The 24,227-nt window shown below is 43.4% G+C and overlaps 14 pseudogenes; all 14 read left to right on the top strand.

Annotated features, from left to right (window-relative positions):
- The first annotated feature begins 775 nt into the window (after window positions 1–775).
- Window positions 776–1,039, top strand: LOC130285805 (U2 spliceosomal RNA; annotated as a pseudogene).
- A 1,468-nt stretch (window positions 1,040–2,507) lies between these two features.
- On the top strand, window positions 2,508–2,771 carry LOC130285804 (U2 spliceosomal RNA; annotated as a pseudogene).
- Window positions 2,772–4,235: 1,464 nt separating this feature from the next.
- Window positions 4,236–4,500, top strand: LOC130287843 (U2 spliceosomal RNA; annotated as a pseudogene).
- Window positions 4,501–5,973: 1,473 nt separating this feature from the next.
- LOC130289490 (U2 spliceosomal RNA) lies at window positions 5,974–6,237 on the top strand (annotated as a pseudogene).
- A 1,471-nt stretch (window positions 6,238–7,708) lies between these two features.
- On the top strand, window positions 7,709–7,972 carry LOC130287766 (U2 spliceosomal RNA; annotated as a pseudogene).
- Window positions 7,973–9,430: 1,458 nt separating this feature from the next.
- LOC130285803 (U2 spliceosomal RNA) lies at window positions 9,431–9,694 on the top strand (annotated as a pseudogene).
- A 1,466-nt stretch (window positions 9,695–11,160) lies between these two features.
- Window positions 11,161–11,424, top strand: LOC130285802 (U2 spliceosomal RNA; annotated as a pseudogene).
- A 1,464-nt stretch (window positions 11,425–12,888) lies between these two features.
- On the top strand, window positions 12,889–13,152 carry LOC130285801 (U2 spliceosomal RNA; annotated as a pseudogene).
- A 1,439-nt stretch (window positions 13,153–14,591) lies between these two features.
- On the top strand, window positions 14,592–14,855 carry LOC130285800 (U2 spliceosomal RNA; annotated as a pseudogene).
- Window positions 14,856–16,300: 1,445 nt separating this feature from the next.
- LOC130288246 (U2 spliceosomal RNA) lies at window positions 16,301–16,566 on the top strand (annotated as a pseudogene).
- Window positions 16,567–18,033: 1,467 nt separating this feature from the next.
- On the top strand, window positions 18,034–18,298 carry LOC130287842 (U2 spliceosomal RNA; annotated as a pseudogene).
- Window positions 18,299–19,761: 1,463 nt separating this feature from the next.
- On the top strand, window positions 19,762–20,025 carry LOC130285799 (U2 spliceosomal RNA; annotated as a pseudogene).
- A 1,463-nt stretch (window positions 20,026–21,488) lies between these two features.
- On the top strand, window positions 21,489–21,752 carry LOC130285798 (U2 spliceosomal RNA; annotated as a pseudogene).
- Window positions 21,753–23,222: 1,470 nt separating this feature from the next.
- On the top strand, window positions 23,223–23,486 carry LOC130285797 (U2 spliceosomal RNA; annotated as a pseudogene).
- Window positions 23,487–24,227: the final 741 nt, after the last annotated feature.

Raw genomic sequence — 24,227 nt, 5'->3', positions numbered from 1 at the left:
TGAAAGTCTGAATGACAGAAAGAAAAAAGGATGAAGAAAGAAGCATGAAGAAAAAAAAATGTATATGGAGTTGCTGACATGAGTGCAATCTACAAAGCCGTTGAGGCTGATCCTCATGGGAGGATTATTGCACCAGGACCCTTAGCACTTTTAAAATGCCATTCAATGCCACAGGCTAGATGTAAACTGCAGATGACCATGTTGTGGTAGTTACCATGGATACCCAAGTGATGTGTGAGCTAACACATAGGCCCAACAGATTCCAAGAAGGCCAGAATCACCAGCGGCACCACCATCGATTGTCAGGTCACCCGGATTCAGCAAATACCAGAGTCCAAAATGATGCAGGTTTATACTGTTAATTTTCAGTTTATCGTTACAGTTGGTGTTATTCCATGTCGGAAGGGACGCAGCTACAGCCAGTGGGGTAACTAGAGACAGGCAGGCAGCTATGTGCAACAAAGGTAGGCGTGTTGTTTTCATATGCAGATCTGAAATATTGTCTTATATGCAAGAGGAGGAGTGATGGAGGTTCAGGCAAAAGCCAGGCTATGGATTGCATTGCTAAATGCTCCATCAGAGTGCAATGGTCGCCTGTCCTTTTTTTAAGTGATGATGTGGGTTTAGCCTGTGCTGTATGTATGTATGGGTGGCTGACTGCCACCCACCCAGAAAGTGTATGGGAGGCTGGTTGGCTGCCAGCCTTCCTTCCATTCCTATGAGTAATGTGAGTGCTCATGAAGGGGACATGGTTGGGTCCACCCCTTTCCCGGTTATCCCCTCTAGGCCTTTTGGCTTAGATCAAGTGTAAAAAAAGAAAGGATCTTGCGACAGATCGCATCCTGAGGCACGTTTTTTTTTGTGTGAATACTTGCACTTGGGTGACTTGTGAGCACATACTGATACATACGTTCCCTATCTGGGGACCATAAATTAAATGGATTTTTGAGAAAGGGAGCTGATTTGGAAGCTTGCTTCTGTCGCCCTATGCATTGACCCGATGTGGCAGTATCTTCGGGTAGTGAACAGTGCACCACCCCATTCCAGTGTTAAACAAGAAAGATTCTCATTTAATCCTCCGTGGGTGAGAATTTGAGTTTGAGAATTGGAGACCAAAATGATGAGTTGCACTGACTGGTTTATGAACGTCTATTCATTTAGCGTTTTAATGACCATGTTTGCACACTGATTGGTGTAAAAAAATAAAATAAAACGAAATAATAATAATCTAGCACACCTGTGCAGGTTTGACATGACATGACAGGTAGCTGTCTTGTGGGTGGTGCTGAATCCTGTTAAATGACATGAGGGTCTCATGCCTATACACAAGGGTGTGTCATTGCTGTTGCTTGACCATGCATTGGTTTCTGTGGTCAGTGAATGATAAAAACAAAATTTACCATCCATTGATGGATGGGAAATCCGCCATGAGGCATTTGTTTTTAGAAACTGCTGCTCACAACCAATGTTGCAATGGAGTGTCTCCATCTGCTGGTGGTATTGGAAAGGCATTAGTGCTATGACAGGGTCTGAAGAAGAAGAAGAAGAAGACGGAAAAAAATATATATAAAAAGAAAAAGAGAGAGAGAGAGAGAGACTGACTTAGTGAGCGAGTGAGTGAGAGAGTGAGAGTGAGTGAGAGTGAATGAGTGAGTGAGTGATTGAGTGAGTGAGTGAGTGAGTGAGAACAAATGAGTTAAAGCAAGTGAGTGAGAGAGATCGAATGAATGAAAGTCTGAATGACAGAAAGAAAAAAGGATGAAGAAAGAAGCATGAAGAAAAAAAAATGTATATGGAGTTGCTGACATGAGTGCAATCTACAAAGCCGTTGAGGCTGATCCTCATGGGAGGATTATTGCACCAGGACCCTTAGCACTTTTAAAATGCCATTCAATGCCACGGGCTAGATGTAAACTGCAGATGACCATGTTGTGGTAGTTACCATGGATACCCAAGTGATGTGTGAGCTAACACATAGGCCCAACAGATTCCAAGAAGGCCAGAATCACCAGCGGCACCACCATCGATTGTCAGGTCACCCGGATTCAGCAAATACCAGAGTCCAAAATGATGCAGGTTTATACTGTTAATTTTCAGTTTATCGTTACAGTTGGTGTTATTCCATGTCGGAAGGGACGCAGCTACAGCCAGTGGGGTAACTAGAGACAGGCAGGCAGCTATGTGCAACAAAGGTAGGCGTGTTGTTTTCATATGCAGATCTGAAATATTGTCTTATATGCAAGAGGAGGAGTGATGGGGGTTCAGGCAAAAGCCAGGCTATGGATTGCATTGCTAAATGCTCCATCAGAGTGCAATGGTCGCCTGTCCTTTTTTTAAGTGATGATGTGGGTTTAGCCTGTGCTGTATGTATGTATGGGTGGCTGACTGCCACCCACCCACCCAGAAAGTGTATGGGAGGCTGGTTGGCTGCCAGCCTTCCTTCCATTCCTATGAGTAATGTGAGTGCTCATGAAGGGGACATGGTTGGGTCCACCCCTTTCCCGGTTATCCCCTCTAGGCCTTTTGGCTTAGATCAAGTGTAAAAAAAGAAAGGATCTTGCGACAGATCGCATCCTGAGGCACGTTTTTTTTTGTGTGAATACTTGCACTTGGGTGACTTGTGAGCACATACTGATACATACGTTCCCTATCTGGGGACCATAAATTAAATGGATTTTTGAGAAAGGGAGCTGATTTGGAAGCTTGCTTCTGTCGCCCTATGCATTGACCCGATGTGGCAGTATCTTCGGGTAGTGAACAGTGCACCACCCCATTCCAGTGTTAAACAAGAAAGATTCTCATTTAATCCTCCGTGGGTGAGAATTTGAGTTTGAGAATTGGAGACCAAAATGATGAGTTGCACTGACTGGTTTATGAACGTCTATTCATTTAGCGTTTTAATGACCATGTTTGCACACTGATTGGTGTAAAAAAATAAAATAAAACTAAATAATAATAATCTAGCACACCTGTGCAGGTTTGACATGACATGACAGGTAGCTGTCTTGTGGGTGGTGCTGAATCCTGTTAAATGACATGAGGGTCTCATGCCTATACACAAGGGTGTGTCATTGCTGTTGCTTGACCATGCATTGGTTTCTGTGGTCAGTGAATGATAAAAACAAAATTTACCATCCATTGATGGATGGGAAATCCGCCATGAGGCATTTGTTTTTAGAAACTGCTGCTCACAACCAATGTTGCAATGGAGTGTCTCCATCTGCTGGTGGTATTGGAAAGGCATTAGTGCTATGACAGGGTCTGAAGAAGAAGAAGAAGAAGACGGAAAAAAATATATATAAAAAGAAAAAGAGAGAGAGAGAGAGAGACTGACTTAGTGAGCGAGTGAGTGAGAGAGTGAGAGTGAGTGAGAGTGAATGAGTGAGTGAGTGATTGAGTGAGTGAGTGAGTGAGTGAGAACAAATGAGTTAAAGCAAGTGAGTGAGAGAGATCGAATGAATGAAAGTCTGAATGACAGAAAGAAAAAAGGATGAAGAAAGAAGCATGAAGAAAAAAAAATGTATATGGAGTTGCTGACATGAGTGCAATCTACAAAGCCGTTGAGGCTGATCCTCATGGGAGGATTATTGCACCAGGACCCTTAGCACTTTTAAAATGCCATTCAATGCCACAGGCTAGATGTAAACTGCAGATGACCATGTTGTGGTAGTTACCATGGATACCCAAGTGATGTGTGAGCTAACACATAGGCCCAACAGATTCCAAGAAGGCCAGAATCACCAGCGGCACCACCATCGATTGTCAGGTCACCCGGATTCAGCAAATACCAGAGTCCAAAATGATGCAGGTTTATACTGTTAATTTTCAGTTTATCGTTACAGTTGGTGTTATTCCATGTCGGAAGGGACGCAGCTACAGCCAGTGGGGTAACTAGAGACAGGCAGGCAGCTATGTGCAACAAAGGTAGGCGTGTTGTTTTCATATGCAGATCTGAAATATTGTCTTATATGCAAGAGGAGGAGTGATGGGGGTTCAGGCAAAAGCCAGGCTATGGATTGCATTGCTAAATGCTCCATCAGAGTGCAATGGTCGCCTGTCCTTTTTTTAAGTGATGATGTGGGTTTAGCCTGTGCTGTATGTATGTATGGGTGGCTGACTGCCACCCACCCAGAAAGTGTATGGGAGGCTGGTTGGCTGCCAGCCTTCCTTCCATTCCTATGAGTAATGTGAGTGCTCATGAAGGGGACATGGTTGGGTCCACCCCTTTCCCGGTTATCCCCTCTAGGCCTTTTGGCTTAGATCAAGTGTAAAAAAAGAAAGGATCTTGCGACAGATCGCATCCTGAGGCACGTTTTTTTTTTGTGTGAATACTTGCACTTGGGTGACTTGTGAGCACATACTGATACATACGTTCCCTATCTGGGGACCATAAATTAAATGGATTTTTGAGAAAGGGAGCTGATTTGGAAGCTTGCTTCTGTCGCCCTATGCATTGACCCGATGTGGCAGTATCTTCGGGTAGTGAACAGTGCACCACCCCATTCCAGTGTTAAACAAGAAAGATTCTCATTTAATCCTCCGTGGGTGAGAATTTGAGTTTGAGAATTGGAGACCAAAATGATGAGTTGCACTGACTGGTTTATGAACGTCTATTCATTTAGCGTTTTAATGACCATGTTTGCACACTGATTGGTGTAAAAAAATAAAATAAAACTAAATAATAATAATCTAGCACACCTGTGCAGGTTTGACATGACATGACAGGTAGCTGTCTTGTGGGTGGTGCTGAATCCTGTTAAATGACATGAGGGTCTCATGCCTATACACAAGGGTGTGTCATTGCTGTTGCTTGACCATGCATTGGTTTCTGTGGTCAGTGAATGATAAAAACAAAATTTACCATCCATTGATGGATGGGAAATCCGCCATGAGGCATTTGTTTTTAGAAACTGCTGCTCACAACCAATGTTGCAATGGAGTGTCTCCATCTGCTGGTGGTATTGGAAAGGCATTAGTGCTATGACAGGGTCTGAAGAAGAAGAAGAAGAAGAAGAAGAAGACGGAAAAAAATATATATAAAAAGAAAAAGAGAGAGAGAGAGAGAGACTGACTTAGTGAGCGAGTGAGTGAGAGAGTGAGAGTGAGTGAGAGTGAATGAGTGAGTGAGTGATTGAGTGAGTAAGTGAGTGAGTGAGAACAAATGAGTTAAAGCAAGTGAGTGAGAGAGATCGAATGAATGAAAGTCTGAATGACAGAAAGAAAAAAGGATGAAGAAAGAAGCATGAAGAAAAAAAAATGTATATGGAGTTGCTGACATGAGTGCAATCTACAAAGCCGTTGAGGCTGATCCTCATGGGAGGATTATTGCACCAGGACCCTTAGCACTTTTAAAATGCCATTCAATGCCACGGGCTAGATGTAAACTGCAGATGACCATGTTGTGGTAGTTACCATGGATACCCAAGTGATGTGTGAGCTAACACATAGGCCCAACAGATTCCAAGAAGGCCAGAATCACCAGCGGCACCACCATCGATTGTCAGGTCACCCGGATTCAGCAAATACCAGAGTCCAAAATGATGCAGGTTTATACTGTTAATTTTCAGTTTATCGTTACAGTTGGTGTTATTCCATGTCGGAAGGGATGCAGCTACAGCCAGTGGGGTAACTAGAGACAGGCAGGCAGCTATGTGCAACAAAGGTAGGCGTGTTGTTTTCATATGCAGATCTGAAATATTGTCTTATATGCAAGAGGAGGAGTGATGGGGGTTCAGGCAAAAGCCAGGCTATGGATTGCATTGCTAAATGCTCCATCAGAGTGCAATGGTCGCCTGTCCTTTTTTTAAGTGATGATGTGGGTTTAGCCTGTGCTGTATGTATGTATGGGTGGCTGACTGCCACCCACCCAGAAAGTGTATGGGAGGCTGGTTGGCTGCCAGCCTTCCTTCCATTCCTATGAGTAATGTGAGTGCTCATGAAGGGGACATGGTTGGGTCCACCCCTTTCCCGGTTATCCCCTCTAGGCCTTTTGGCTTAGATCAAGTGTAAAAAAAGAAAGGATCTTGCGACAGATCGCATCCTGAGGCACGTTTTTTTTTGTGTGAATACTTGCACTTGGGTGACTTGTGAGCACATACTGATACATACGTTCCCTATCTGGGGACCATAAATTAAATGGATTTTTGAGAAAGGGAGCTGATTTGGAAGCTTGCTTCTGTCGCCCTATGCATTGACCCGATGTGGCAGTATCTTTGGGTAGTGAACAGTGCACCACCCCATTCCAGTGTTAAACAAGAAAGATTCTCATTTAATCCTCCGTGGGTGAGAATTTGAGTTTGAGAATTGGAGACCAAAATGATGAGTTGCACTGACTGGTTTATGAACGTCTATTCATTTAGCGTTTTAATGACCATGTTTGCACACTGATTGGTGTAAAAAAATAAAATAAAACTAAATAATAATAATCTAGCACACCTGTGCAGGTTTGACATGACATGACAGGTAGCTGTCTTGTGGGTGGTGCTGAATCCTGTTAAATGACATGAGGGTCTCATGCCTATACACAAGGGTGTGTCATTGCTGTTGCTTGACCATGCATTGGTTTCTGTGGTCAGTGAATGATAAAAACAAAATTTACCATCCATTGATGGATGGGAAATCCGCCATGAGGCATTTGTTTTTAGAAACTGCTGCTCACAACCAATGTTGCAATGGAGTGTCTCCATCTGCTGGTGGTATTGGAAAGGCATTAGTGCTATGACAGGGTCTGAAGAAGAAGAAGAAGAAGAAGAAGAAGACGGAAAAAAATATATATAAAAAGAAAAAGAGAGAGAGAGAGAGACTGACTTAGTGAGCGAGTGAGTGAGAGAGTGAGAGTGAGTGAGAGTGAATGAGTGAGTGAGTGATTGAGTGAGTGAGTGAGTGAGTGAGAACAAATGAGTTAAAGCAAGTGAGTGAGAGAGATCGAATGAATGAAAGTCTGAATGACAGAAAGAAAAAAGGATGAAGAAAGAAGCATGAAGAAAAAAAAATGTATATGGAGTTGCTGACATGAGTGCAATCTACAAAGCCGTTGAGGCTGATCCTCATGGGAGGATTATTGCACCAGGACCCTTAGCACTTTTAAAATGCCATTCAATGCCACAGGCTAGATGTAAACTGCAGATGACCATGTTGTGGTAGTTACCATGGATACCCAAGTGATGTGTGAGCTAACACATAGGCCCAACAGATTCCAAGAAGGCCAGAATCACCAGCGGCACCACCATCGATTGTCAGGTCACCCGGATTCAGCAAATACCAGAGTCCAAAATGATGCAGGTTTATACTGTTAATTTTCAGTTTATCGTTACAGTTGGTGTTATTCCATGTCGGAAGGGACGCAGCTACAGCCAGTGGGGTAACTAGAGACAGGCAGGCAGCTATGTGCAACAAAGGTAGGCGTGTTGTTTTCATATGCAGATCTGAAATATTGTCTTATATGCAAGAGGAGGAGTGATGGGGGTTCAGGCAAAAGCCAGGCTATGGATTGCATTGCTAAATGCTCCATCAGAGTGCAATGGTCGCCTGTCCTTTTTTTAAGTGATGATGTGGGTTTAGCCTGTGCTGTATGTATGTATGGGTGGCTGACTGCCACCCACCCAGAAAGTGTATGGGAGGCTGGTTGGCTGCCAGCCTTCCTTCCATTCCTATGAGTAATGTGAGTGCTCATGAAGGGGACATGGTTGGGTCCACCCCTTTCCCGGTTATCCCCTCTAGGCCTTTTGGCTTAGATCAAGTGTAAAAAAAGAAAGGATCTTGCAACAGATCGCATCCTGAGGCACGTTTTTTTTTGTGTGAATACTTGCACTTGGGTGACTTGTGAGCACATACTGATACATACGTTCCCTATCTGGGGACCATAAATTAAATGGATTTTTGAGAAAGGGAGCTGATTTGGAAGCTTGCTTCTGTCGCCCTATGCATTGACCCGATGTGGCAGTATCTTCGGGTAGTGAACAGTGCACCACCCCATTCCAGTGTTAAACAAGAAAGATTCTCATTTAATCCTCCGTGGGTGAGAATTTGAGTTTGAGAATTGGAGACCAAAATGATGAGTTGCACTGACTGGTTTATGAACGTCTATTCATTTAGCGTTTTAATGACCATGTTTGCACACTGATTGGTGTAAAAAAATAAAATAAAACTAAATAATAATAATCTAGCACACCTGTGCAGGTTTGACATGACATGACAGGTAGCTGTCTTGTGGGTGGTGCTGAATCCTGTTAAATGACATGAGGGTCTCATGCCTATACACAAGGGTGTGTCATTGCTGTTGCTTGACCATGCATTGGTTTCTGTGGTCAGTGAATGATAAAAACAAAATTTACCATCCATTGATGGATGGGAAATCCGCCATGAGGCATTTGTTTTTAGAAACTGCTGCTCACAACCAATGTTGCAATGGAGTGTCTCCATCTGCTGGTGGTATTGGAAAGGCATTAGTGCTATGACAGGGTCTGAAGAAGAAGAAGAAGAAGACGGAAAAAAATATATATAAAAAGAAAAAGAGAGAGAGAGAGAGACTGACTTAGTGAGCGAGTGAGTGAGAGAGTGAGAGTGAGTGAGAGTGAATGAGTTAGTGAGTGATTGAGCGAGTGAGTGAGTGAGAACAAATGAGTTACAGCAAGTGAGTGAGAGAGATCGAATGAATGAAAGTCTGAATGACAGAAAGAAAAAAGGATGAAGAAAGAAGCATGAAGAAAAAAAAATGTATATGGAGTTGCTGACATGAGTGCAATCTACAAAGCCGTTGAGGCTGATCCTCATGGGAGGATTATTGCACCAGGACCCTTAGCACTTTTAAAATGCCATTCAATGCCACGGGCTAGATGTAAACTGCAGATGACCATGTTGTGGTAGTTACCATGGATACCCAAGTGATGTGTGAGCTAACACATAGGCCCAACAGATTCCAAGAAGGCCAGAATCACCAGCGGCACCACCATCGATTGTCAGGTCACCCGGATTCAGCAAATACCAGAGTCCAAAATGATGCAGGTTTATACTGTTAATTTTCAGTTTATCGTTACAGTTGGTGTTATTCCATGTCGGAAGGGACGCAGCTACAGCCAGTGGGGTAACTAGAGACAGGCAGGCAGCTATGTGCAACAAAGGTAGGCGTGTTGTTTTCATATGCAGATCTGAAATATTGTCTTATATGCAAGAGGAGGAGTGATGGGGGTTCAGGCAAAAGCCAGGCTATGGATTGCATTGCTAAATGCTCCATCAGAGTGCAATGGTCGCCTGTCCTTTTTTTAAGTGATGATGTGGGTTTAGCCTGTGCTGTATGTATGTATGGGTGGCTGACTGCCACCCACCCAGAAAGTGTATGGGAGGCTGGTTGGCTGCCAGCCTTCCTTCCATTCCTATGAGTAATGTGAGTGCTCATGAAGGGGACATGGTTGGGTCCACCCCTTTCCCGGTTATCCCCTCTAGGCCTTTTGGCTTAGATCAAGTGTAAAAAAAGAAAGGATCTTGCGACAGATCGCATCCTGAGGCACGTTTTTTTTTGTGTGAATACTTGCACTTGGGTGACTTGTGAGCACATACTGATACATACGTTCCCTATCTGGGGACCATAAATTAAATGGATTTTTGAGAAAGGGAGCTGATTTGGAAGCTTGCTTCTGTCGCCCTATGCATTGACCCGATGTGGCAGTATCTTCGGGTAGTGAACAGTGCACCACCCCATTCCAGTGTTAAACAAGAAAGATTCTCATTTAATCCTCCGTGGGTGAGAATTTGAGTTTGAGAATTGGAGACCAAAATGATGAGTTGCACTGACTGGTTTATGAACGTCTATTCATTTAGCGTTTTAATGACCATGTTTGCACACTGATTGGTGTAAAAAAATAAAATAAAACTAAATAATAATAATCTAGCACACCTGTGCAGGTTTGACATGACATGACAGGTAGCTGTCTTGTGGGTGGTGCTGAATCCTGTTAAATGACATGAGGGTCTCATGCCTATACACAAGGGTGTGTCATTGCTGTTGCTTGACCATGCATTGGTTTCTGTGGTCAGTGAATGATAAAAACAAAATTTACCATCCATTGATGGATGGGAAATCCGCCATGAGGCATTTGTTTTTAGAAACTGCTGCTCACAACCAATGTTGCAATGGAGTGTCTCCATCTGCTGGTGGTATTGGAAAGGCATTAGTGCTATGACAAGGTCTGAAGAAGAAGAAGAAGAAGACGGAAAAAAATATATATAAAAAGAAAAAGAGAGAGAGAGAGAGAGAGACTAACTTAGTGAGCGAGTGAGTGAGAGAGTGAGAGTGAGTGAGAGTGAATGAGTGAGTGAGTGATTGAGTGAGTGAGTGAGTGAGTGAGAACAAATGAGTTAAAGCAAGTGAGTGAGAGAGATCGAATGAATGAAAGTCTGAATGACAGAAAGAAAAAAGGATGAAGAAAGAAGCATGAAGAAAAAAAAATGTATATGGAGTTGCTGACATGAGTGCAATCTACAAAGCCGTTGAGGCTGATCCTCATGGGAGGATTATTGCACCAGGACCCTTAGCACTTTTAAAATGCCATTCAATGCCACGGGCTAGATGTAAACTGCAGATGACCATGTTGTGGTAGTTACCATGGATACCCAAGTGATGTGTGAGCTAACACATAGGCCCAACAGATTCCAAGAAGGCCAGAATCACCAGCGGCACCACCATCGATTGTCAGGTCACCCGGATTCAGCAAATACCAGAGTCCAAAATGATGCAGGTTTATACTGTTAATTTTCAGTTTATCGTTACAGTTGGTGTTATTCCATGTCGGAAGGGACGCAGCTACAGCCAGTGGGGTAACTAGAGACAGGCAGGCAGCTATGTGCAACAAAGGTAGGCGTGTTGTTTTCATATGCAGATCTGAAATATTGTCTTATATGCAAGAGGAGGAGTGATGGGGGTTCAGGCAAAAGCCAGGCTATGGATTGCATTGCTAAATGCTCCATCAGAGTGCAATGGTCGCCTGTCCTTTTTTTAAGTGATGATGTGGGTTTAGCCTGTGCTGTATGTATGTATGGGTGGCTGACTGCCACCCACCCAGAAAGTGTATGGGAGGCTGGTTGGCTGCCAGCCTTCCTTCCATTCCTATGAGTAATGTGAGTGCTCATGAAGGGGACATGGTTGGGTCCACCCCTTTCCCGGTTATCCCCTCTAGGCCTTTTGGCTTAGATCAAGTGTAAAAAAAGAAAGGATCTTGCGACAGATCGCATCCTGAGGCACGTTTTTTTTTGTGTGAATACTTGCACTTGGGTGACTTGTGAGCACATACTGATACATACGTTCCCTATCTGGGGACCATAAATTAAATGGATTTTTGAGAAAGGGAGCTGATTTGGAAGCTTGCTTCTGTCGCCCTATGCATTGACCCGATGTGGCAGTATCTTCGGGTAGTGAACAGTGCACCACCCCATTCCAGTGTTAAACAAGAAAGATTCTCATTTAATCCTCCGTGGGTGAGAATTTGAGTTTGAGAATTGGAGACCAAAATGATGAGTTGCACTGACTGGTTTATGAACGTCTATTCATTTAGCGTTTTAATGACCATGTTTGCACACTGATTGGTGTAAAAAAATAAAATAAAACTAAATAATAATAATCTAGCACACCTGTGCAGGTTTGACATGACATGACAGGTAGCTGTCTTGTGGGTGGTGCTGAATCCTGTTAAATGACATGAGGGTCTCATGCCTATACACAAGGGTGTGTCATTGCTGTTGCTTGACCATGCATTGGTTTCTGTGGTCAGTGAATGATAAAAACAAAATTTACCATCCATTGATGGATGGGAAATCCGCCATGAGGCATTTGTTTTTAGAAACTGCTGCTCACAACCAATGTTGCAATGGAGTGTCTCCATCTGCTGGTGGTATTGGAAAGGCATTAGTGCTATGACAGGGTCTGAAGAAGAAGAAGAAGAAGACGGAAAAAAATATATATAAAAAGAAAGAGAGAGAGAGAGAGAGAGACTGACTTAGTGAGCGAGTGAGTGAGAGAGTGAGAGTGAGTGAGAGTGAATGAGTGAGTGAGTGATTGAGTGAGTGAGTGAGTGAGTGAGAACAAATGAGTTAAAGCAAGTGAGTGAGAGAGATCGAATGAATGAAAGTCTGAATGACAGAAAGAAAAAAGGATGAAGAAAGAAGCATGAAGAAAAAAAAATGTATATGGAGTTGCTGACATGAGTGCAATCTACAAAGCCGTTGAGGCTGATCCTCATGGGAGGATTATTGCACCAGGACCCTTAGCACTTTTAAAATGCCATTCAATGCCACGGGCTAGATGTAAACTGCAGATGACCATGTTGTGGTAGTTACCATGGATACCCAAGTGATGTGTGAGCTAACACATAGGCCCAACAGATTCCAAGAAGGCCAGAATCACCAGCGGCACCACCATCGATTGTCAGGTCACCCGGATTCAGCAAATACCAGAGTCCAAAATGATGCAGGTTTATACTGTTAATTTTCAGTTTATCGTTACAGTTGGTGTTATTCCATGTCGGAAGGGACGCAGCTACAGCCAGTGGGGTAACTAGAGACAGGCAGGCAGCTATGTGCAACAAAGGTAGGCGTGTTGTTTTCATATGCAGATCTGAAATATTGTCTTATATGCAAGAGGAGGAGTGATGGGGGTTCAGGCAAAAGCCAGGCTATGGATTGCATTGCTAAATGCTCCATCAGAGTGCAATGGTCGCCTGTCCTTTTTTTAAGTGATGATGTGGGTTTAGCCTGTGCTGTATGTATGTATGGGTGGCTGACTGCCACCCACCCAGAAAGTGTATGGGAGGCTGGTTGGCTGCCAGCCTTCCTTCCATTCCTATGAGTAATGTGAGTGCTCATGAAGGGGACATGGTTGGGTCCACCCCTTTCCCGGTTATCCCCTCTAGGCCTTTTGGCTTAGATCAAGTGTAAAAAAAGAAAGGATCTTGCGACAGATCGCATCCTGAGGCACGTTTTTTTTTGTGTGAATACTTGCACTTGGGTGACTTGTGAGCACATACTGATACATACGTTCCCTATCTGGGGACCATAAATTAAATGGATTTTTGAGAAAGGGAGCTGATTTGGAAGCTTGCTTCTGTCGCCCTATGCATTGACCCGATGTGGCAGTATCTTCGGGTAGTGAACAGTGCACCACCCCATTCCAGTGTTAAACAAGAAAGATTCTCATTTAATCCTCCGTGGGTGAGAATTTGAGTTTGAGAATTGGAGACCAAAATGATGAGTTGCACTGACTGGTTTATGAACGTCTATTCATTTAGCGTTTTAATGACCATGTTTGCACACTGATTGGTGTAAAAAAATAAAATAAAACTAAATAATAATAATCTAGCACACCTGTGCAGGTTTGACATGACATGACAGGTAGCTGTCTTGTGGGTGGTGCTGAATCCTGTTAAATGACATGAGGGTCTCATGCCTATACACAAGGGTGTGTCATTGCTGTTGCTTGACCATGCATTGGTTTCTGTGGTCAGTGAATGATAAAAACAAAATTTACCATCCATTGATGGATGGGAAATCCGCCATGAGGCATTTGTTTTTAGAAACTGCTGCTCACAACCAATGTTGCAATGGAGTGTCTCCATCTGCTGGTGGTATTGGAAAGGCATTAGTGCTATGACAGGGTCTGAAGAAGAAGAAGAAGAAGAAGACGGAAAAAAATATATATAAAAAGAAAAAGAGAGAGAGAGAGAGAGACTGACTTAGTGAGCGAGTGAGTGAGAGAGTGAGAGTGAGTGAGAGTGAATGAGTGAGTGAGTGATTGAGTGAGTGAGTGAGTGAGTGAGAGAGATCGAATGAATGAAAGTCTGAATGACAGAAAGAAAAAAGGATGAAGAAAGAAGCATGAAGAAAAAAAAATGTATATGGAGTTGCTGACATGAGTGCAATCTACAAAGCCGTTGAGGCTGATCCTCATGGGAGGATTATTGCACCAGGACCCTTAGCACTTTTAAAATGCCATTCAATGCCACGGGCTAGATGTAAACTGCAGATGACCATGTTGTGGTAGTTACCATGGATACCCAAGTGATGTGTGAGCTAACACATAGGCCCAACAGATTCCAAGAAGGCCAGAATCACCAGCGGCACCACCATCGATTGTCAGGTCACCCGGATTCAGCAAATACCAGAGTCCAAAATGATGCAGGTTTATACTGTTAATTTTCAGTTTATCGTTACAGTTGGTGTTATTCCATGTCGGAAGGGACGCAGCTACAGCCAGTGGGGTAACTAGAGACAGGCAGGCAGCTATGTGCAACAAAGGTAGGCGTGTTGTTTTCATATGCAGATCTGAAATATTGTCTTATATGCAAGAGGAGGAGTGATGGGGGTTCAGGCAAAAGCCAGGCTATGGATTGCATTGCTAAATGCTCCATCAGAGTGCAATGGTCGCCTGTCCTTTTTTTAAGTGATGATGTGGGTTTAGCCTGTGCTGTATGTATGTATGGGTGGCTGACTGCCACCCACCCAGAAAGTGTATGGGAGGCTGGTTGGCTGCCAGCCTTCCTTCCATTCCTATGAGTAATGTGAGTGCTCATGAAGGGGACATGGTTGGGTCCACCCCTTTCCCGGTTATCCCCTCTAGGCCTTTTGGCTTAGATCAAGTGTAAAAAAAGAAAGGATCTTGCGACAGATCGCATCCTGAGGCACGTTTTTTTTTGTGTGAATACTTGCACTTGGGTGACTTGTGAGCACATACTGATACATACGTTCCCTATCTGGGGACCATAAATTAAATGGATTTTTGAGAAAGGGAGCTGATTTGGAAGCTTGCTTCTGTCGCCCTATGCATTGACCCGATGTGGCAGTATCTTCGGGTAGTGAACAGTGCACCACCCCATTCCAGTGTTAAACAAGAAAGATTCTCATTTAATCCTCCGTGGGTGAGAATTTGAGTTTGAGAATTGGAGACCAAAATGATGAGTTGCACTGACTGGTTTATGAACGTCTATTCATTTAGCGTTTTAATGACCATGTTTGCACACTGATTGGTGTAAAAAAATAAAATAAAACTAAATAATAATAATCTAGCACACCTGTGCAGGTTTGACATGACATGACAGGTAGCTGTCTTGTGGGTGGTGCTGAATCCTGTTAAATGACATGAGGGTCTCATGCCTATACACAAGGGTGTGTCATTGCTGTTGCTTGACCATGCATTGGTTTCTGTGGTCAGTGAATGATAAAAACAAAATTTACCATCCATTGATGGATGGGAAATCCGCCATGAGGCATTTGTTTTTAGAAACTGCTGCTCACAACCAATGTTGCAATGGAGTGTCTCCATCTGCTGGTGGTATTGGAAAGGCATTAGTGCTATGACAGGGTCTGAAGAAGAAGAAGAAGAAGAAGAAGAAGACGGAAAAAAATATATATAAAAAGAAAAAGAGAGAGAGAGAGAGAGACTGACTTAGTGAGCGAGTGAGTGAGAGAGTGAGAGTGAGTGAGAGTGAATGAGTGAGTGAGTGATTGAGTGAGTGAGTGAGTGAGTGAGAGAGATCGAATGAATGAAAGTCTGAATGACAGAAAGAAAAAAGGATGAAGAAAGAAGCATGAAGAAAAAAAAATGTATATGGAGTTGCTGACATGAGTGCAATCTACAAAGCCGTTGAGGCTGATCCTCATGGGAGGATTATTGCACCAGGACCCTTAGCACTTTTAAAATGCCATTCAATGCCACGGGCTAGATGTAAACTGCAGATGACCATGTTGTGGTAGTTACCATGGATACCCAAGTGATGTGTGAGCTAACACATAGGCCCAACAGATTCCAAGAAGGCCAGAATCACCAGCGGCACCACCATCGATTGTCAGGTCACCCGGATTCAGCAAATACCAGAGTCCAAAATGATGCAGGTTTATACTGTTAATTTTCAGTTTATCGTTACAGTTGGTGTTATTCCATGTCGGAAGGGACGCAGCTACAGCCAGTGGGGTAACTAGAGACAGGCAGGCAGCTATGTGCAACAAAGGTAGGCGTGTTGTTTTCATATGCAGATCTGAAATATTGTCTTATATGCAAGAGGAGGAGTGATGGGGGTTCAGGCAAAAGCCAGGCTATGGATTGCATTGCTAAATGCTCCATCAGAGTGCAATGGTCGCCTGTCCTTTTTTTAAGTGATGATGTGGGTTTAGCCTGTGCTGTATGTATGTATGGGTGGCTGACTGCCACCCACCCAGAAAGTGTATGGGAGGCTGGTTGGCTGCCAGCCTTCCTTCCATTCCTATGAGTAATGTGAGTGCTCATGAAGGGGACATGGTTGGGTCCACCCCTTTCCCGGTTATCCCCTCTAGGCCTTTTGGCTTAGATCAAGTGTAAAAAAAGAAAGGATCTTGCGACAGATCGCATCCTGAGGCACGTTTTTTTTTTTGTGTGAATACTTGCACTTGGGTGACTTGTGAGCACATACTGATACATACGTTCCCTATCTGGGGACCATAAATTAAATGGATTTTTGAGAAAGGGAGCTGATTTGGAAGCTTGCTTCTGTCGCCCTATGCATTGACCCGATGTGGCAGTATCTTCGGGTAGTGAACAGTGCACCACCCCATTCCAGTGTTAAACAAGAAAGATTCTCATTTAATCCTCCGTGGGTGAGAATTTGAGTTTGAGAATTGGAGACCAAAATGATGAGTTGCACTGACTGGTTTATGAACGTCTATTCATTTAGCGTTTTAATGACCATGTTTGCACACTGATTGGTGTAGAAAAATAAAATAAAACTAAATAATAATAATCTAGCACACCTGTGCAGGTTTGACATGACATGACAGGTAGCTGTCTTGTGGGTGGTGCTGAATCCTGTTAAATGACATGAGGGTCTCATGCCTATACACAAGGGTGTGTCATTGCTGTTGCTTGACCATGCATTGGTTTCTGTGGTCAGTGAATGATAAAAACAAAATTTACCATCCATTGATGGATGGGAAATCCGACATGAGGCATTTGTTTTTAGAAACTGCTGCTCACAACCAATGTTGCAATGGAGTGTCTCCATCTGCTGGTGGTATTGGAAAGGCATTAGTGCTATGACAGGGTCTGAAGAAGAAGAAGAAGAAGAAGACGGAAAAAAATATATATAAAAAGAAAAAGAGAGAGAGAGAGAGAGACTGACTTAGTGAGCGAGTGAGTGAGAGAGTGAGAGTGAGTGAGAGTGAATGAGTGAGTGAGTGATTGAGTGAGTGAGTGAGTGAGTGAGAACAAATGAGTTAAAGCAAGTGAGTGAGAGAGATCGAATGAATGAAAGTCTGAATGACAGAAAGAAAAAAGGATGAAGAAAGATGCATGAAGAAAAAAAAATGTATATGGAGTTGCTGACATGAGTGCAATCTACAAAGCCGTTGAGGCTGATCCTCATGGGAGGATTATTGCACCAGGACCCTTAGCACTTTTAAAATGCCATTCAATGCCACGGGCTAGATGTAAACTGCAGATGACCATGTTGTGGTAGTTACCATGGATACCCAAGTGATGTGTGAGCTAACACATAGGCCCAACAGATTCCAAGAAGGCCAGAATCACCAGCGGCACCACCATCGATTGTCAGGTCACCCGGATTCAGCAAATACCAGAGTCCAAAATGATGCAGGTTTATACTGTTAATTTTCAGTTTATCGTTACAGTTGGTGTTATTCCATGTCGGAAGGGACGCAGCTACAGCCAGTGGGGTAACTAGAGACAGGCAGGCAGCTATGTGCAACAAAGGTAGGCGTGTTGTTTTCATATGCAGATCTGAAATATTGTCTTATATGCAAGAGGAGGAGTGATGGGGGTTCAGGCAAAAGCCAGGCTATGGATTGCATTGCTAAATGCTCCATCAGAGTGCAATGGTCGCCTGTCCTTTTTTTAAGTGATGATGTGGGTTTAGCCTGTGCTGTATGTATGTATGGGTGGCTGACTGCCACCCACCCAGAAAGTGTATGGGAGGCTGGTTGGCTGCCAGCCTTCCTTCCATTCCTATGAGTAATGTGAGTGCTCATGAAGGGGACATGGTTGGGTCCACCCCTTTCCCGGTTATCCCCTCTAGGCCTTTTGGCTTAGATCAAGTGTAAAAAAAGAAAGGATCTTGCGACAGATCGCATCCTGAGGCACGTTTTTTTTTTGTGTGAATACTTGCACTTGGGTGACTTGTGAGCACATACTGATACATACGTTCCCTATCTGGGGACCATAAATTAAATGGATTTTTGAGAAAGGGAGCTGATTTGGAAGCTTGCTTCTGTCGCCCTATGCATTGACCCGATGTGGCAGTATCTTCGGGTAGTGAACAGTGCACCACCCCATTCCAGTGTTAAACAAGAAAGATTCTCATTTAATCCTCCGTGGGTGAGAATTTGAGTTTGAGAATTGGAGACCAAAATGATGAGTTGCACTGACTGGTTTATGAACGTCTATTCATTTAGCGTTTTAATGACCATGTTTGCACACTGATTGGTGTAAAAAAATAAAATAAAACTAAATAATAATAATCTAGCACACCTGTGCAGGTTTGACATGACATGACAGGTAGCTGTCTTGTGGGTGGTGCTGAATCCTGTTAAATGACATGAGGGTCTCATGCCTATACACAAGGGTGTGTCATTGCTGTTGCTTGACCATGCATTGGTTTCTGTGGTCAGTGAATGATAAAAACAAAATTTACCATCCATTGATGGATGGGAAATCCGCCATGAGGCATTTGTTTTTAGAAACTGCTGCTCACAACCAATGTTGCAATGGAGTGTCTCCATCTGCTGGTGGTATTGGAAAGGCATTAGTGCTATGACAGGGTCTGAAGAAGAAGAAGAAGAAGAAGACGGAAAAAAATATATATAAAAAGAAAAAGAGAGAGAGAGAGAGAGACTGACTTAGTGAGCGAGTGAGTGAGAGAGTGAGAGTGAGTGAGAGTGAATGAGTGAGTGAGTGATTGAGTGAGTGAGTGAGTGAGAACAAATGAGTTAAAGCAAGTGAGTGAGAGAGATCGAATGAATGAAAGTCTGAATGACAGAAAGAAAAAAGGATGAAGAAAGAAGCATGAAGAAAAAAAAATGTATATGGAGTTGCTGACATGAGTGCAATCTACAAAGCCGTTGAGGCTGATCCTCATGGGAGGATTATTGCACCAGGACCCTTAGCACTTTTAAAATGCCATTCAATGCCACGGGCTAGATGTAAACTGCAGATGACCATGTTGTGGTAGTTACCATGGATACCCAAGTGATGTGTGAGCTAACACATAGGCCCAACAGATTCCAAGAAGGCCAGAATCACCAGCGGCACCACCATCGATTGTCAGGTCACCCGGATTCAGCAAATACCAGAGTCCAAAATGATGCAGGTTTATACTGTTAATTTTCAGTTTATCGTTACAGTTGGTGTTATTCCATGTCGGAAGGGACGCAGCTACAGCCAGTGGGGTAACTAGAGACAGGCAGGCAGCTATGTGCAACAAAGGTAGGCGTGTTGTTTTCATATGCAGATCTGAAATATTGTCTTATATGCAAGAGGAGGAGTGATGGGGGTTCAGGCAAAAGCCAGGCTATGGATTGCATTGCTAAATGCTCCATCAGAGTGCAATGGTCGCCTGTCCTTTTTTTAAGTGATGATGTGGGTTTAGCCTGTGCTGTATGTATGTATGGGTGGCTGACTGCCACCCACCCAGAAAGTGTATGGGAGGCTGGTTGGCTGCCAGCCTTCCTTCCATTCCTATGAGTAATGTGAGTGCTCATGAAGGGGACATGGTTGGGTCCACCCCTTTCCCGGTTATCCCCTCTAGGCCTTTTGGCTTAGATCAAGTGTAAAAAAAGAAAGGATCTTGCGACAGATCGCATCCTGAGGCACGTTTTTTTTTGTGTGAATACTTGCACTTGGGTGACTTGTGAGCACATACTGATACATACGTTCCCTATCTGGGGACCATAAATTAAATGGATTTTTGAGAAAGGGAGCTGATTTGGAAGCTTGCTTCTGTCGCCCTATGCATTGACCCGATGTGGCAGTATCTTCGGGTAGTGAACAGTGCACCACCCCATTCCAGTGTTAAACAAGAAAGATTCTCATTTAATCCTCCGTGGGTGAGAATTTGAGTTTGAGAATTGGAGACCAAAATGATGAGTTGCACTGACTGGTTTATGAACGTCTATTCATTTAGCGTTTTAATGACCATGTTTGCACACTGATTGGTGTAAAAAAATAAAATAAAACTAAATAATAATAATCTAGCACACCTGTGCAGGTTTGACATGACATGACAGGTAGCTGTCTTGTGGGTGGTGCTGAATCCTGTTAAATGACATGAGGGTCTCATGCCTATACACAAGGGTGTGTCATTGCTGTTGCTTGACCATGCATTGGTTTCTGTGGTCAGTGAATGATAAAAACAAAATTTACCATCCATTGATGGATGGGAAATCCGCCATGAGGCATTTGTTTTTAGAAACTGCTGCTCACAACCAATGTTGCAATGGAGTGTCTCCATCTGCTGGTGGTATTGGAAAGGCATTAGTGCTATGACAGGGTCTGAAGAAGAAGAAGAAGAAGAAGACGGAAAAAAATATATATAAAAAGAAAAAGAGAGAGAGAGAGAGAGACTGACTTAGTGAGCGAGTGAGTGAGAGAGTGAGAGTGAGTGAGAGTGAATGAGTGAGTGAGTGATTGAGTGAGTGAGTGAGTGAGAACAAATGAGTTAAAGCAAGTGAGTGAGAGAGATCGAATGAATGAAAGTCTGAATGACAGAAAGAAAAAAGGATGAAGAAAGAAGCATGAAGAAAAAAAAATGTATATGGAGTTGCTGACATGAGTGCAATCTACAAAGCCGTTGAGGCTGATCCTCATGGGAGGATTATTGCACCAGGACCCTTAGCACTTTTAAAATGCCATTCAATGCCACGGGCTAGATGTAAACTGCAGATGACCATGTTGTGGTAGTTACCATGGATACCCAAGTGATGTGTGAGCTAACACATAGGCCCAACAGATTCCAAGAAGGCCAGAATCACCAGCGGCACCACCATCGATTGTCAGGTCACCCGGATTCAGCAAATACCAGAGTCCAAAATGATGCAGGTTTATACTGTTAATTTTCAGTTTATCGTTACAGTTGGTGTTATTCCATGTCGGAAGGGACGCAGCTACAGCCAGTGGGGTAACTAGAGACAGGCAGGCAGCTATGTGCAACAAAGGTAGGCGTGTTGTTTTCATATGCAGATCTGAAATATTGTCTTATATGCAAGAGGAGGAGTGATGGGGGTTCAGGCAAAAGCCAGGCTATGGATTGCATTGCTAAATGCTCCATCAGAGTGCAATGGTCGCCTGTCCTTTTTTTAAGTGATGATGTGGGTTTAGCCTGTGCTGTATGTATGTATGGGTGGCTGACTGCCACCCACCCAGAAAGTGTATGGGAGGCTGGTTGGCTGCCAGCCTTCCTTCCATTCCTATGAGTAATGTGAGTGCTCATGAAGGGGACATGGTTGGGTCCACCCCTTTCCCGGTTATCCCCTCTAGGCCTTTTGGCTTAGATCAAGTGTAAAAAAAGAAAGGATCTTGCGACAGATCGCATCCTGAGGCACGTTTTTTTTTGTGTGAATACTTGCACTTGGGTGACTTGTGAGCACATACTGATACATACGTTCCCTATCTGGGGACCATAAATTAAATGGATTTTTGAGAAAGGGAGCTGATTTGGAAGCTTGCTTCTGTCGCCCTATGCATTGACCCGATGTGGCAGTATCTTCGGGTAGTGAACAGTGCACCACCCCATTCCAGTGTTAAACAAGAAAGATTCTCATTTAATCCTCCGTGGGTGAGAATTTGAGTTTGAGAATTGGAGACCAAAATGATGAGTTGCACTGACTGGTTTATGAACGTCTATTCATTTAGCGTTTTAATGACCATGTTTGCACACTGATTGGTGTAAAAAAATAAAATAAAACTAAATAATAATAATCTAGCACACCTGTGCAGGTTTGACATGACATGACAGGTAGCTGTCTTGTGGGTGGTGCTGAATCCTGTTAAATGACATGAGGGTCTCATGCCTATACACAAGGGTGTGTCATTGCTGTTGCTTGACCATGCATTGGTTTCTGTGGTCAGTGAATGATAAAAACAAAATTTACCATCCATTGATGGATGGGAAATCCGCCATGAGGCATTTGTTTTTAGAAACTGCTGCTCACAACCAATGTTGCAATGGAGTGTCTCCATCTGCTGGTGGTATTGGAAAGGCATTAGTGCTATGACAGGGTCTGAAGAAGAAGAAGAAGAAGAAGAAGACGGAAAAAAATATATATAAAAAGAAAAAGAGAGAGAGAGAGAGAGACTGACTTAGTGAGCGAGTGAGTGAGAGAGTGAGAGTGAGTGAGAGTGAATGAGTGAGTGAGTGATTGAGTGAGTGAGTGAGTGAGTGAGAACAAATGAGTTAAAGCAAGTGAGTGAGAGAGATCGAATGAATGAAAGTCTGAATGACAGAAAGAAAAAAGGATGAAGAAAGAAGCATGAAGAAAAAAAAATGTATATGGAGTTGCTGACATGAGTGCAATCTACAAAGCCGTTGAGGCTGATCCTCATGGGAGGATTATTGCACCAGGACCCTTAGCACTTTTAAAATGCCATTCAATGCCACGGGCTAGATGTAAACTGCAGATGACCATGTTGTGGTAGTTACCATGGATACCCAAGTGATGTGTGAGCTAACACATAGGCCCAACAGATTCCAAGAAGGCCAGAATCACCAGCGGCACCACCATCGATTGTCAGGTCACCCGGATTCAGCAAATACCAGAGTCCAAAATGATGCAGGTTTATACTGTTAATTTTCAGTTTATCGTTACAGTTGGTGTTATTCCATGTCGGAAGGGACGCAGCTACAGCCAGTGGGGTAACTAGAGACAGGCAGGCAGCTATGTGCAACAAAGGTAGGCGTGTTGTTTTCATATGCAGATCTGAAATATTGTCTTATATGCAAGAGGAGGAGTGATGGGGGTTCAGGCAAAAGCCAGGCTATGGATTGCATTGCTAAATGCTCCATCAGAGTGCAATGGTCGCCTGTCCTTTTTTTAAGTGATGATGTGGGTTTAGCCTGTGCTGTATGTATGTATGGGTGGCTGACTGCCACCCACCCAGAAAGTGTATGGGAGGCTGGTTGGCTGCCAGCCTTCCTTCCATTCCTATGAGTAATGTGAGTGCTCATGAAGGGGACATGGTTGGGTCCACCCCTTTCCCGGTTATCCCCTCTAGGCCTTTTGGCTTAGATCAAGTGTAAAAAAAGAAAGGATCTTGCGACAGATCGCATCCTGAGGCACGTTTTTTTTTGTGTGAATACTTGCACTTGGGTGACTTGTGAGCACATACTGATACATACGTTCCCTATCTGGGGACCATAAATTAAATGGATTTTTGAGAAAGGGAGCTGATTTGGAAGCTTGCTTCTGTCGCCCTATGCATTGACCCGATGTGGCAGTATCTTCGGGTAGTGAACAGTGCACCACCCCATTCCAGTGTTAAACAAGAAAGATTCTCATTTAATCCTCCGTGGGTGAGAATTTGAGTTTGAGAATTGGAGACCAAAATGATGAGTTGCACTGACTGGTTTATGAACGTCTATTCATTTAGCGTTTTAATGACCATGCTTGCACACTGATTGGTGTAAAAAAATAAAATAAAACGAAATAATAATAATCTAGCACACCTGTGCAGGTTTGACATGACATGACAGGTAGCTGTCTTGTGGGTGGTGCTGAATCCTGTTAAATGACATGAGGGTCTCATGCCTATACACAAGGGTGTGTCATTGCTGTTGCTTGACCATGCATTGGTTTCTGTGGTCAGTGAATGATAAAAACAAAATTTACCATCCATTGATGGATGGGAAATCCGCCATGAGGCATTTGTTTTTAGAAACTGCTGCTCACAACCAATGTTGCAATGGAGTGTCTCCATCTGCTGGTGGTATTGGAAAGGCATTAGTGCTATGACAGGGTCTGAAGAAGAAGAAGAAGAAGAAGAAGAAGAAGACGGAAAAAAATATATATAAAAAGAAAAAGAGAGAGAGAGAGAGACTGACTTAGTGAGCGAGTGAGTGAGAGAGTGAGAGTGAGTGAGAGTGAGAGTGAGTGAGAGTGAATGAGTGAGTGAGTGAGAACAAATGAGTTAAAGCAAGTGAGTGAGAGAGATCGAATGAATGAAAGTCTGAATGACAGAAAGAAAAAAGGATGAAGAAAGAAGCATGAAG

The sequence above is a fragment of the Hyla sarda genome, chromosome 8, assembly GCF_029499605.1.
Source record: "Hyla sarda isolate aHylSar1 chromosome 8, aHylSar1.hap1, whole genome shotgun sequence".
Classification (NCBI taxonomy): Eukaryota; Metazoa; Chordata; class Amphibia; order Anura; family Hylidae; genus Hyla; species Hyla sarda.
This window is presented reverse-complemented; position numbering and strand designations above follow the sequence as displayed.